We start from the raw sequence: 15,572 nt of genomic DNA, 5'->3' as shown, positions 1-15,572 counted from the left end.
GTGGGAGACTGCTGAACCTCAGTTTCATCTACCACACAGTATATTAATTCCTTTAACGTCGTATCCTTCCGTTGCAATCCTATTAGCCTTTTCCGACTCACTTGTCCTACTTCTAATGATGAGTTTTCTATTTCTTCCAAGCCCATCGCTTTCTTGTCTTCCTGTTCATTCGTCTATCATTCATCTTCTTCCAGGCTCTCTGGGGAGCTCTCCTCTTGCTTACTATCATGGGAAACTTCTTCTGTAATCAAATTTCCGAGTTGATCGTTCTGATGGTTTCTCTGTCTTCTTCTGCAGCCAATTTCTTTGTCATACTCCTAGTCATCACACAACTAGGAAACAGATATGGGTAGTCCTTCTCAAGTTCACTCATAGTAATGAACTTCAGTGGTTTCTCAGGTTACAATGGTACAAGGCACAAACGGCACTCCACCAACCTCATTTCCACATAGGACTTCTGCTCCTTCGACATCCAATGAATCCTTTGCTGCAAAATCAAAATGACCTGTCACCAATTCATATAACAGTTTCAAGCGGCAAATAGGAGTAACTTCCTCTCCTCCTATTCCCTTCAAAAGGACCGAATCTCCTGTGAGAGACTTTTCCACCAACAGGTATACACCTCTTGTCACAACTATATGGTTATATCCCGTATCACCCAATATCGTGACTGGGATCTGCTCGCTCCCATCCAAAGCGGCTAACATACCTTCATAAATATATGGTTTAAAGACATCCATACTATTTGGCGTCGTCCTTTTCGTCGTTTAAATGTTAGGTGGTTTATTTTCCTCGTCAACCTTTCCCGTTTGATTCATCGTCTTCATATTTTGTGTAGCTGATTACCCTTAACCACTTGGGCAACTGCTTTCAGTTGGTTAGACCAATATTCCTTATTGATATGACCTTTTTTGCCACAATTATAACAGACGATATTAATCTTCTGCATATCTTTCATAACACCTGAAGGAGGACGATTTGATGATTGTTGTTGTGGTACCATCACAGAATGTACAGAGTGTGATAATCACACTCTGTACATTCTGCTTTAAAATAGTACAAGTGGTACTTCCGCTCTAACTACTGAACTTGTTCCCATAGCTATTACTTAACTGGGTTCCATGTTTCGTTGAATATTTGATGCTTGGTCGGAACGATGGTTGAAACTTCATATCCGAAGGGGTTTTATGACTGATAATATTATGATCTTCACTCAGCGATGCGACTCTATTAAGTTTCTTCACCTCTCTCTCTTAAGTACGTTCCAATATGTTCAGGAATTCCTTGTAAATATTGTTCCAGCACTATCAGATCTTCTGAATCAGCTATCTCTCACTTTGGTAGCCTCCAACCATCTCTTAAAACATTGTCTTATCTTGTAAGTGTAGTCCAAAAAAGTAATTTTTTCGTCATTATAATATTCAGGGGTCATCTGATACACTTGCAGCACATTCCTCTTAAATTCTTGATACTCCTTCTACTGGTACTGACACAAGGCAAAATACTCATTGCGTCCTTTTCCAATAAGGACACTGCAATAACACAGACTATTTAACTTCTGGCCATTCCATTGTTAACGCGACCATTTCAAAATGACCGAAGAACTCGTCGGAAGCTTCTGTGAATTTTGGGATCATTCTCTGTGCTTTCGCCATATTAAGCACGGGATCGTTCATAGCAGGCGTCACACCTGTCTTTGTTGACGACCTTGCACGAGCATTCAACAGTTCTAATTCCCTTGCATGTCTTGCAATTTTTCTTGCTTCTTCTCTCTCTCTCTCTCTCTCTCTCTCTCTCTCTCTCTCTCTCTCTCTCTCTGTGAGTTGTATCTGTGTACCGGTGAGTGAATACACTTGTGTGTCCCTAAAAATATCCTGATTTAACGTGGATAACAAAAGGCTATCGAGTGCAATATAGCTACAAGTTTTCGTGAATAGACGGTGATTAGTTTGAGGCAGAAAAGTGGGATAAAACGTCGGCATAGGATAGTTATCTTGTGAATTAATAAAAATCTGATCAAGATGGCACTCTATAACACAGGCAACTCTTGGAGAGACATCGCTGGAGTCAGCAAAAGTAAATTCCATGAGTTGGCGAAACAAGAGCTCAACTGTCTGATAACAGAGGTCACTAGTAACTCCAACCAGTGTGACGGAAAAATATTCGCAGACATATTGAAATAATATGATCCAATAAACTGGAACAAATCTGCGGAAAACATCAGCAAAATAACAGAAGAAATTCCAAAGAAGATCCAAGTGATAAAGAGACTTATAACGAAAGTTTACATCAATCAACACATTCCATCAAAGAACAATAAGAAGTCCAATATGGTGAATATGCTGATTGATGCATTAGGAAAAAGAATGCCAAAATGGTGTAATACATGTAAGATATGGTATTCCATTAATAATCCTCAACAACTGATTAGAAAATGTGATGCCTGCCATGTTCCAACACACCCTACATGTGCTGAAATACAGCAAAAAAATAAAAAATAGAGACACAAAGGTATGCTGCTCAACATGCTTAGTCTGGATAGAAAATATAATTAAGTCGAGACTAAATATGCAAATAGTTGAAGATAAAGAAGAAGAAGAAGAAGAAGAAGGAGGAGGAGAAGAGAAAAATGAACAGCATATGTGTAAGGATGCAGAGGAAATCATTGATATAACTTATGATGCCATACAACAACACACTTATGAAGAAATGAATTATCAGATGGAAACAAATAATAGACCCAAGAGACTCTCCCCGGACCTACATACTTTTAGGGAAGAGCAAGAACAAGAAAAAAAAAGAAAAAAAAGATATAGTGTGCAATATGCTGAAAAGAGGGAATTGCAGATTTGACGAAAGATGCTACTACAAGCATCCAAAGATATGCCATAATTATGAAATATATGGTAAATGTGCGTATTTAGACGGATATGGAGACGAATGCAGAGATCTCCATCCAAAAATGTTTAAAAACCTAAAAGAAGGAAAAGGATGCAGTTTCAACAAAAAATGTCGATATATGCATCCTGCAACCATGAATGAGAGTAAGAAAACTCAGCAAACTGAAAAGAAAAATGAAAGCAAAAATGAAACAAAAAAAAAGAAACAAAAAAGCAGGCTGCGTATATACCACACTATGCACCAAAAACCCCAAGATATGAGGCTTTTCAACCCAAATCTGCACATATAGAGCCCAACTACAAAGAATGCATCTATAATGCCAGGGGTTGGTGCAGATATGGGGATAATTGCAGGTAAACACACAAAAATAAATATGAAGGCGAAAGAACAAATATAATAGAAAAGTTGGATTTTTTAATGGCAGAATTCCGGGAAATGAAGGAAAGAACATCATATCAGAATAGGAAGGAAGCATGGGAGAATCCATATTATTACCAATATTAAATAATGGGGATGAAACACAAACCATAATAGTGATGAATGCACAGGGTTTAGTCACGAGTAACTCTAAAAGGAATATAGAGTTCTTAGAAGAACTAACCCAAATTGAAAAAATAGATATATTAAATATAAGTGAAACCTGGTATTCCCAAGAGACTGGTAGTGATGACCAGATAAAGGTTTTCCAAACTTATAGATCTGACAGAACAAATAGGAATCAGTGGGAACCGCAATATATGGAAGAGACATAAATCAAGGAAAAGTCAGGGAAAAATACAGCAACACAGAATGTGAATTGAATGTGGTAGAATTTGAATCTGAAAAACTAGTGAATATTGTAGTTTACAGACCCCCAAATACTAAGGAGTTTGACATAATAATAGAAAAAATAGATGATATATGTAGAAACCATAAAGACTGGAATATACTCCTATCCGGAGATTTTAACTTTCCTTTCGTGGATTGGAAAGAACGGATAGAAGAAAGTGGTTGTATGTATACATATAAAAAAGAGAGTAATAGTAGCGCAGAAGATAAGAGGCAATTTGAAAAGCTTCAAGATATGCTATTAGAACATAATATGCAACAAATAAACCACATTCCAACAAGAAAGGAAAATGTCCTAGATCTAGTATTTGTGAATGAGGTGAATTATGTTAAAGAAATAATAGTGTATAACACGGGATTTTCAGACCATAATGTCATAGAATTAGTAGTCCATTCCAAAGCAAGTGATCACAGAATTAATCAAAGCAAAAAACATTGGGAAGGATACGGAAAATATAACTTTTATTGTAAGAATATAAAATGGTCAGAAATAAATGAAGAACTGAATAAAGAATGGAAAAATGTGTTTGTAAGTGATAATATACAGGTAAATACGGACATCCTGTACAAAATACTGGAGAAAATTGTTGAAAAATATGTACCGAAGAAAAACAATAAACAAAAGACATGCATACCAAGAGAAAGAAGGATCTTATTTCAGAAAATTAGAAAGTGGAAGAAAAATCTTGTAAAAGAAAAAAAATTGTGGAAAATGATGGAAATAAAATGTAAGATAGAAAATGCAGAACAAAAGATTATACAGTCAAAATAAAAGGAAAAAGGGACTTAGAAGAAAGGACACTTCAAAATATAAAAAAAAAACCCAAAGTACTTTACTCTTATGCAAAAAAATGAATAAAGGGAGATTAGAAATAGGCCCTCTAAGAATTGAAGGACGGCTAACGAATGAAACAAAGGAAATATGCAACATATTAGCAGAAAAATATAAGAGTGAATTCACGCCAAGAATTGCGAATAAGAATAATGAAACAGAAATGAGAGAAGAAAATGTTGAATATCTAACGGATATAGATATTAATGAAGCAGACATTATAAAGGCTATAAACGAAATTAAAAATGGATCGGCAGCCGGACCAGATGGAGTTCCAGCGATTTTGTTAAAAAAAACTGAAAACACTATCGTGAAGCCGCTTGCAATACTGCTAAGACAAAGTGTAGATATGAGCGAGATATATGTTAAACATAAATTAGCTTATATAACCCCTATCTTCAAAGTGGATCAAGACTAGAGGCAAGCAATTATAGACCTGTTAGTCTAACATCACATATTATGAAAGTGTATGAGAGGATAATAAAAAAGAAAATAATGGATCATTTGGTTAAAAATAATTTGTTTAATATAGGTCAACACGGTTTTGTGCCCGGAAAAAGTACACAAACACAACTGATAGCACACTATGAAAACATATACAATAATATGATAAATGAAAAAGACACAGATGTGATCTATCTAGATTTTGCAAAAGCCTTTGACAAAGTAGACCACAATGTATTAGAGAAAAAAATGAGAAAGCATAATATTGTGGGAAAGATAGGAAAATGGGTAAAAAAATTCCTGCAAAACAGAAAATATATAGTGGTTGGAAATGACGAGAAATCGGATGAAGCTCAGGTAATATCTGGCGTGCCACAAGGTACAGTATTAGCTGCACTGCTGTTTGTTATTATGATCTCAGACATAGACTGTGATGTTGAAAACTCTGTAGTGAGAAGTTTCGCCGATGACACAAGAATAAGTAGAGAAATTACTTGTGATAAACATAGGAACTCACTACAAAGAGATCTAAACAAAATATATGAATGGGCGGAGATAAATAGGAAGGTATTTAACTCCGATAAATTTGAATCAATGAATTATGGAAACAGAGAAGGAATGGTATATGCATACAAAGGACCTAATAACGAGACAATCACAAACAAGGAAGCAATTAAAGTCCTTGGTGTAATCTTAAATAGGAATATGTTATGCAACGACCAAATAGCAACACTGTTGGCTAAATGTAAAGCAAAAATGGGAATGTTATTCAGACACTTTAAAACAAGAAAAGCTGAACACATGATTATGCTTTACGTAGTACACTCGAGTACTGCAATGTGATATGGTACCCACACTACCAAAAGGATATTGCACAAATAGAGAGTGTACAAAGGTCCTATACTGCTGGAATAGAAGAAGTTAAGGACCTTGACTACTGGGAAAGACTGCAAATTTTAAAACTATATGGTCTAGAAAGGAGAAGAGAACACTACATGATAATACAAGCATGGAAGCAAATAGAAGGAATTACTGAAAACATCATGGAGCTAAAAATATCAGAAAGAGAAAGTCGAGGTAGATTAATAGTGCCAAAAAATATTCCAGGAAAACCAAGGAAGGCGCACAGGAAATTAATCCACTACGCACCAGCATCGATAATGCAGCGACTATTTAATGTGCTGCCAGCTCATCTAAGAAACATATCAGGAGTGAGCGTAGATGTGTTTAAGAATAAGCTCGATAAATACCTAAGATGCATCCCAGACCATCCAAGACTGGAAGATGCAAAATACACCGGAAGATGCATTAGCAACTCTCTGGTGGATATACGAGGTGCCTTACACTGAGGGACCTGGGGGAACCCAAACAAAAAATAAGGCAATAAGGTAAGGTTCTTTACGTCTTGCAATTTCTCTTGCCTTTTCCCTCTCTCTTTGCTCTCGTCTTGCAATTTCTCTTGCCTCTTCTCTCTCTCTTTCTTTCCGTTCTGCCATCATCTTCAACCTAATCAAATTTTCTTCTGCTGCAATTCATCCAATCTCAGCCTTTACATTCGCTTCTGCTTTCATTCCATCAGTTTGTGGGTCATCTGATACTTGCTTCCCTACGAATTCTGCTTCAGCCTTCTTCTAAAGGGTGCAAGCTTCTGCAATATATTCTTCTGGCAATTTTCCTGAGTTTATCTATGCTTCTAAGGCTAGACACATGATTTGGGATTTAATCATTCCACCAGTTGCATGACCACCACATACCATTAAAATAGCAAGCCACTGAGCTTTAGTTACATCAGCTTCCGACAATCCTGAACAACTGGGTTTTCCAAAAACTCCTGTACGTTCAACTGCGCCATCTTGTATTTTACAAAAAATTATACCTCTCAAAGAAATATATCCTAACAATACAAGGTGTCCTATCAACACTTAACTTGTCAAACCTTTAATCAAAACACGAAGCTGTTATCACCAATATTTAAAACAGAATCGCTCGATCCAAGGGTCGGGGCACCAAAAAATATATATATTACGACTAGCGAATTACATAAATTCCCGATCTCCTAAACTCACTTGCTTCATATTATATAATCTGATGCACAGGAGAAAACCTACTAGCTCTGAGAATAATACGCAACTCCCAGACGATAATATATATGAAAGGCTCTGATATTGATTCGTTCCGGAAATGGATTGCTCTAAATCCTAAACCTGAAAAATTTTAGTCGAAATCTTCTTTTTTTTTCAATGCAATTTGCTATAAACATCAATTACCCTTGCCTGAGTTCGATTGCCGAGTGTGCTGCAGGCGTTACCTAATAATAAAAGTAATACATTATTGTGATGATTGTCTTTTTTTCTTCTTACCCAGTCTTTCAACTTTTCCTTTAAACTGCAAAGCCGAGCGTTGAATGACTTCAGAACTCTCTGACTCAAATTCATAAATCAAACTGTATAATTCAATATTATTATTATTATTATTATTATTATTATTATTATTATTATTATTATTATTATTATTATTATTATTATTAATATTATTATTATTATTATTATTATTTTCAGGATGATGATGATGATGATAAGTTACTAGGGCCTATTGAAACGAGAGAAGAAGAGAATTTTTCACGAGTCCTAAGCCGCTTCGATAGAAAATCTTCTCGGATCTCCAAATGGCTCCGAAGAAATATCTATAGAATTAGCAAGTAGTTCTGAATAACACCAGGACAGATTCTCTGAACAGCTTCGGCAGAAAACTTCCACGGATTTCCAAATAGCTTCCGAAGAAATAGCCGTAGACTTAGCAAGCAGTTCTGAATCTGAATGACTCAAGAAAATTTTTTCGGATCTACGAAAGCTTCAGAAGATATAGCTGTAGACTTTTAGCATGGAGTTTTAAATTATCCTAAAGCATAATCTTCCCGGAGCAGTTCTGAACAGAAGGAATCTTGCAACACATGTATGTAGTATGCAAGTTTACGCAGTGAATATTGTTATGTTGTTATTGGCCATTTTCAGAACACTGTCTTGAGTCACGGAGCTTGCGTTCTGGTGGAACAGGAAGCTAACTGTCAGAATAACGTGTTAAAACTACATGCTCAACTAGAGGCTCTTCGTTACACCTTCATCTACAGATGGTATTGGTAGCTGCTGCAGAAGTTGCCAAGCTTTGAAGATCATAATGTACGTTCATTGAGGGATCATTTACCTGGGCTTTAGCGACGATGTCCTATAATTGGAAACTATTGGAAAAACTATGAGAATTTGCTTTGTTGCAAGGACGGATTGAAAGAAATGAGAACGGAGATAGAATGGTTCAACTGAGCGGTGAGTGACATATAGTTCTTGAACAGGATTGTCCCAAAAGTTGACACTGAAGAAAGAACATATCTGGACCGCATTGGTAAATATAGTGTGTTGGTCGTCATTTACTTTGGCATGATGGCGTGTACGGAGAAATCGATAACATTCATGTCTTTACCTATCCCCCTGATGGGTCAATGCATGAATGCCATCGATTTCTCTGAGGAATCTATCGGACTGAGGATATACGACACCGATATCTCCTTAGCAATCTCAAAGGCAACTGACGAACTAAGGAAAGAAGATCTTGAAAATAGAAGAGATAGAAGAGAACCGCGACGAAGATCCTTTAAACGAAGATGTCAGATAGCTCTAATAACGTAGGTAAGTAACCTAAAATAGAGGCCAAATAGCCTCTATTACTGTAGGTAAGACACCTTAAAATAAAGGTCAAAGAGCCTCTAATGCTAGAAATAAGTTACTTAAAAATGAAGGTCAAAGAGCTTTTAATGATAGAGGTAAGGTGCTTAAAACAGAGATCAAATAACCTCTAATGCTAGAAGTATGGCACCTTAAACAGAGGTCAAAGAACCTCTAATGCTTGAAGTATGTCACCTCAAAATAGAGTTCAAAGAACCTCTAATGCTAAGAGAGTGGCCCCTCAAAACAGTCCAGAGAACCTCTAATGCTTGAAGTATGGCACCTCAAAATAGAGTTCAAAGAACCTCTAATACTAGAAGTAAGGCACATCAAAACAGAGTTCAAAGAACCTCTAATGCTAAAAGTATGGCACCTCAAAACAGAGGTCAAAGAACCTCTAATGCTTGAAGTATTGCAACTCAAAATAGAGGTCAAAGAATCTCTAATGCTTGAAGTATTGCAACTCAAAATAGAGGTCAAAGAATCTCTAATGCTAGAAGTATGATACCTCAAAACCGAGGTCAAAGAACCTCTAATGCTAGAAGTATGGCACCTCAAAATAGAGTTCAAAGAACCTCTAGTGCTAAAATTATGGGACCAAAAAAAACAGAGGTCAAAGAACCTCTAATGCTTGAAGTATGGCACCTCAAAATAGAGTTCAAAGAACCTCTAATGCTAGAAGTATGGCACCTCAAAACAGAGGTCAAAGAATCTCTAATGCTTGAAGTATGGCAACTTGAAATAGAGTTCAAAGAACCTCTATGCTAGAAGTATGGCACCTCAAAACAGAGGTCAAAGAACCTCTAATGCTTGAAGTATGGCACATCAAACTAGAGCTCAAAGAATCTATAATGCTAGAAGTATGGCACCTCAAAACAGAGGTCAAAGAACCTCTAATGCTAAAAGTATGGCACCTAAAAATAGAGTTCAAAGTTCCTCTAATGCTTGAGGTATGGCACCTCAAAATAGAGTTCAAAGAACCTCCAATGCTGGAAGTATAGCACCTCAAAACAGAGGTCAAAGAACCTCTAATGTTTGACGTATGGTACCTCAAAATAGAGTTCAAAGAACCTCTAATGCTAAAAGTATGGCACCTCAAAACAGAGGTCAAAGAACCTCTAATGCTTGAAGTATGGCAACTCAAAATAGAGTTCAAAGAACCTTTAATGCTAGAAGTATGGAACCTCAAAACTGAGGTCAAAGAACCTCTAATGCTTGAAGTATGGCAACTCAAAATAGAGTTCAAAGAACCTCTATGCTAGTAGTATGGCACCTCAAAACAGAGGTCAAAGAACCTCTAATGCTAGAAGTATGGCAACTCAAAATAGATTTCAAAGAACCTCCAATGCTAGAAGTATGGCACCTCAAAACAGAGGTCAAAGAACCTCTAATGCTTGAAGTATGGCAAATCAAAATAGATTTCAAAGAACCTCTATGCTAGAAGTATGGCACCTCAAAACAGAGGTCAAAGAACCTTTAATGCTTGAAGTATGGCACCTCAAAATAGAGTTCAAAGAATTTCTAATGCTAGAAGTATGGCACCTCAAAACAGAGGTCAAAGAACCTCTAATGCTTGAAGTATGGCACCTCAAAATAGAGTTCAAAGAATCTCTAATGCTAGAAGTATGGCGCCTCAAAACAGAGGTCAAAGAACCTCTAATGCTAGAGGTATGGGACCAAAAAAACAGAGTTCAAAGAACCTCTAATGCTAGAAATATGGCACCTCAAAACAGAGGTCAAAGAACCTTTAATGTTTGAAGTATGGCACCTCAAAATAGAGTTCAAAGAATCTCTAATGCTAGAAGTATGGCACCTCAAAACAGAGGTCAAAGAACCTCTAATGCTTGAAGTATGGCACCTCAAAATAAAAGTCAAAGAGTGCCTAATGATAAAAGTATGGCACCTCAAAATAGAGGTTAAAGAGCCTCTAATGCTAGAGATAAGGTATTTCAAAATATGGGCCAAAGAGGTGCTAGAAGTAGAGCACCTCAAATTATGGGTCAAAGATGGGTTAGAGGTTAGTCACCTCAAAATATAAGGCAAATAGCCTCTAAAGCTAGAGGTAAGTCTCCTAAAAAAAATGCAATGAAATTCTAATGTTTGTCGTTATGGCACCTCAAAATAGAGGTCAAAGTGTTTCTATTACTAGAATTATGGTATCTGAAAGTAAATGTAAAAAAGCCTCAAATGCTAAAGGTAAGGCACCTCAAAATAGAGGTTAATGAGCCTCAAATACTAGAGATGAGGCACCTCAAAGTAGATGTTAAAGACCCTCTAATGCTAGAAATATGATATCTATATAAACATGAGTCAGGTTACCATATAACTTATAACCAATCAATCAATCAATCAATCTATATATTGTATACATGAAAGGCAAAGTCTGTGTACATGCTTCTGTGTGCGTGTGTTCCCCATATAAAAACTGTAAAAAGGTACTTACAGAATATTTAAAGATCGAATTTCATGTAATTTTGATCGAGAAAGCTAACGCTGCTCTTTCCATTTTGATCAATATCCACCTGTGGGGTGTACGGATCCCATAATTACAGACCCCCTAAAACTGCATTCCATGAAATCGGGCAGGCTGGTGCTCTAAACTTTTTCCACTTTTTTAAAAGAATAATAATGATAATAATAATAATAATAATAATGATAATACTACTAATATATATATATATATATATATATATATATATATATATATATATATATATATATATATATATATATATATATATGTATATATATACTGTGTATATTATCACGGCTGGCAAATTACATAATCTCCCGAGTTCCAAACTCACCTGTTTATTTTTACATAAGTTTGTTAAACTTGCAAAATACCCGAGCTCTGAGAAATTATGCAACTCCCAGATGGCAATATATAAATACACTGAATATCCAAAGGTCTCTTACGTACACTCAAAACAAAACTGGGGTATCAATTATTAAGAACTATTCAAAAACAACCTCTTACTTTGGTTCTAGTCAGGGATTACAAACAAGGACTATAAGGAATATTGGTGATCAAAATAATACACACTTTACAAAAATAAATATATTCTATAAAAAATTTAATTAATAAAAAAAATATCACCAAAATAAATCACTCGAAATATTAAATCTGAACAAAATCTTAGACTAAGACAAGAAAATAATACTTTAAGAAAATCCTACAATCACTTGTTTAACTGGAAATTAATTTGATAAGAATATTTAAATTTGAAAGTTAATGACAACAATTAACATTTTAACGCTAATGATTAAACCCTTAAAGAAATTTACTTAAAAGTAACTGATACACTTATGTCTTTTGGATCACACGAGGTAATCAAACAGTTAAGCCAAAATAAATATATCTTACAGTTTTACTCTAAATCTCATAGGGCCTTTTACAAAAATTTATATTGTACAAATACTTGCTTTAACACTACACACGATATATGTTGAATAGAAATCGTTAATCACACTTGAGGGGATAGGGTGGAGGAATTTTGGTTCTTTTAAAGAGACAGGCTGGATCTCTTCTGCTCCTTATGTATTCCTAGGGGCATATAAATATTGATTTAAAACTTCTAGATTATTATAAATAGATCATTCTCGTAGTGCGGGGGAAAGGACTAGCAGCGCCAAAGTTGCCAACAAATCAAGTACCAGTCAAATACCAACGCACAAGCAAGGCAACTCTCTCAGCTAACTCAGCCCACCTACTCCTCGGAACATTAAAAGAAGAGTAATTCTATTTCCAGAAATTTCATGCACTTTCTAACCACGTGGTAAATATAAGAATTGCGTAATCTCTTGTATTCATACCTCGTGTGGTTCGCACAACATACCTAAAATGAGATTTCATTAGACAAAATATGTGAAATAAAAAAATTGATTCATAAAAATAATATAAATTTACATATACTAACTTGAATGAAAAATACAAGTTGTGGAATGATCTTCCTAATCGGGTAGTTGAATCAGTAGAACTTCAAAAGTTCAAAGTTCCAGCAAATATTTTATGTTGACCAGGTTGACATGAATTTTCTATAGTTTATATATGACATATCTGTTTTGACGTTGTTAATAGTTTATATATGACATATCTGTTTTAAAATTGTTACTGTTTTTAGAATGATTTATTGCTAATTTGTTCTCATCATTTATTTATTTCCTTATTTCCTTTTCTCACTGGGCTATTTTTCCCTATTGGAGCCCTTGGGCTTATGGCATCTTGCTTTTCCAACTAGGGTTGTAGCTTGGCTATTAATATATATATATATATATATATATATATATATATATATATATATATATATATATATATATATATATATATATATATATATATATAGATACACACACACACACACACACACACATATATATATATATATATATATATATATATATATATATATATATATATATATATATATATATATTTGTATGTATCTATCTATCTATCTATCTATCTATATATATATATATATATATATATATATATATATATATATATATATATTTATATATATATATATATATATATATATATATATATATATATATATATATATATATATATACATACATATATATATATATATATATATATATATATATATATATATATGTGTGTGTGTGTGTGTATATGTAAAAACTAAATGTGCATACTAATGTGAAAATTTCCGAGAAGGACAACGGAAGTAGTTTGAAATCTATTAGTGCCCCTTTAGAGAACTGTGTGTGTGTAGGGGGACCACAACCCTCTTCCTCTTAAAAACTCAGATAAAAGGAACAATAGTGCCAGCAGAATGGCAGCTATGTGTGAAGAAGAAGACGAAGACCAAAGAAATTCTCACCTTGAAGATAATGAACGAAGGACTGTAGCACTAAGATATCAGGAATCGAGAAATAAAAGAATAACTCAAGTTCAGGCTAACCTACAAAGAAAGATTGCTCAGTGAAACCAACAAGCACAGGAAGAAACAAAGAATAATCACCATATTGATAGAGTCAGGCTTGCAGAAGTTAGAGCATGTCTGTTAAAGGGAGAACAATGTTGTATTGGTGCCTTCACTTATGACCCAAGACATGGTAAGAAACAGAAAAGGTAGTACAAATTGGCTTGATGTCACAAAAATGTCATCACTGTGATGCTCTGAAATGAAGAATAAACCTCCTGTATTGTGTTGGAGTGGAGGGGACGTTTGGCTGACTTTGTTACAAATATCCTCTCCACGTTTACATGGGAAATGTTTCATCATCACAGTTGCACTATATTCCACAAATGAAATATTGCGCGATAAGGGTATCTAGGAGTTAAAGAAAAGTGTTTTTATGAATAAGTCATCACAGAGATAACTTACATGAATCGACTAGTAGCAATACTGACATTGCTTTTTAATCTTACACCCTAGAAATGCTGAATATCTCTGCTAGTCTATAAATATATATAAATATAAATATATATATATATATATATATATATATATATATATATATATATATATATATATATATACATATATATATATATATATATATATATATATATATATATATATATATATATATATTGAATTCACATAGCATTTATTCATTAATAATTTTCGAGTGTTTCTTTTCCAGTTGTAAGAATAGTGTCTCCCAACCTACCTTATTGATTCGACCTACGGCGACACTTCGACCACCACCTCAACGTGGCAACTGGGAAAATAAACGCTTCTTATATTTTAGAATTTAAACAAATAGTTGTTATAATCGTAAACATCGACACTCATTGGCTTCCTTTACTATATACAGAATATATGAAATATCACTTTGAAATAGTATACGGATGGTAACATGAGAGAGAGAGAGAGAGAGAGAGAGAGAGAGAGAGAGGAGAGAGAGAGAGAGAGAGAGAGAGAGAGAATCAAAGTGGAAAGGAGAAAAACGGTAAGAAAATAACGGTAAAAGTAAATTCTGAGGTGACTAATTGGACTTTTGGGCTTCAAACCGATAGTCTGACTTTTCTGTTTGGTCGATAAACTGTCCCATAAAAATAACCTACAGTGTGCCATGCATTGTATGCTTCGGTCCAGATGCATTTTTTTCTTTAGTTTAGCTTTTCATCCATTTCCCTTTAATCTCCCTACCTTCTTCAACTTTGTCTAGTCCATATCTACAGTTTTCATTAAAGGTGCAGAAATACTTCTGCTGAGCCAAGAGATGTCATTTTCAAATGTTATTACGAGGGCGTGAAGTTTCTCTCCACTCTTATGATCACGACAAATGTAATAAATAATACGACTACTAGCATTGATAATATTGAAATTTGTTAAAACAACAACAGAAATATTAATAACAACAACAATAATAATGATAATAATAATAATAATAATAATAATAATAATAATAATAATAATAATAACACATCAGCCAAATTAATTTATAATTCTGTCCCCCATTCACAATCTGCAACCCACTTTAGACATAAAAGATGATAAATGCAATAGTATTTTGTTTATTCCTGTTTTAATATCCTTTGGTTTTGTTGACGCTGTTGCAACCCTCACAAATGCCGCATTTTATTGTGCATTTAAGAGGAGAGAGGATTATGTAGAAAACTATTTTCTCGTCCAACACCTTTGAAGAGAAAATCTAATTTAAGGACATTAGTGATGATGACAAGAAGTGTGTGAAACCTGGAAAGTTTGCTCGAGCATTTGTCTTCCATTCTACGTTATACTCTTTATTGATTCTGATTATAAGATCAATATAAAACCAAATAGTTCTCTCTCTCTCTCTCTCTCTCTCTCTCTCTCTCTCTCTCTCTCTCTCTCTCTCTCTCTCTCTCTCTCTCTGTAGGCTACCTA

The sequence above is a fragment of the Palaemon carinicauda genome, chromosome 8 (genome assembly GCF_036898095.1).
Source record: "Palaemon carinicauda isolate YSFRI2023 chromosome 8, ASM3689809v2, whole genome shotgun sequence".
NCBI classification, from domain to species: Eukaryota; Metazoa; Arthropoda; class Malacostraca; order Decapoda; family Palaemonidae; genus Palaemon; species Palaemon carinicauda.
Note: the sequence above shows the minus strand (reverse complement) of the source record.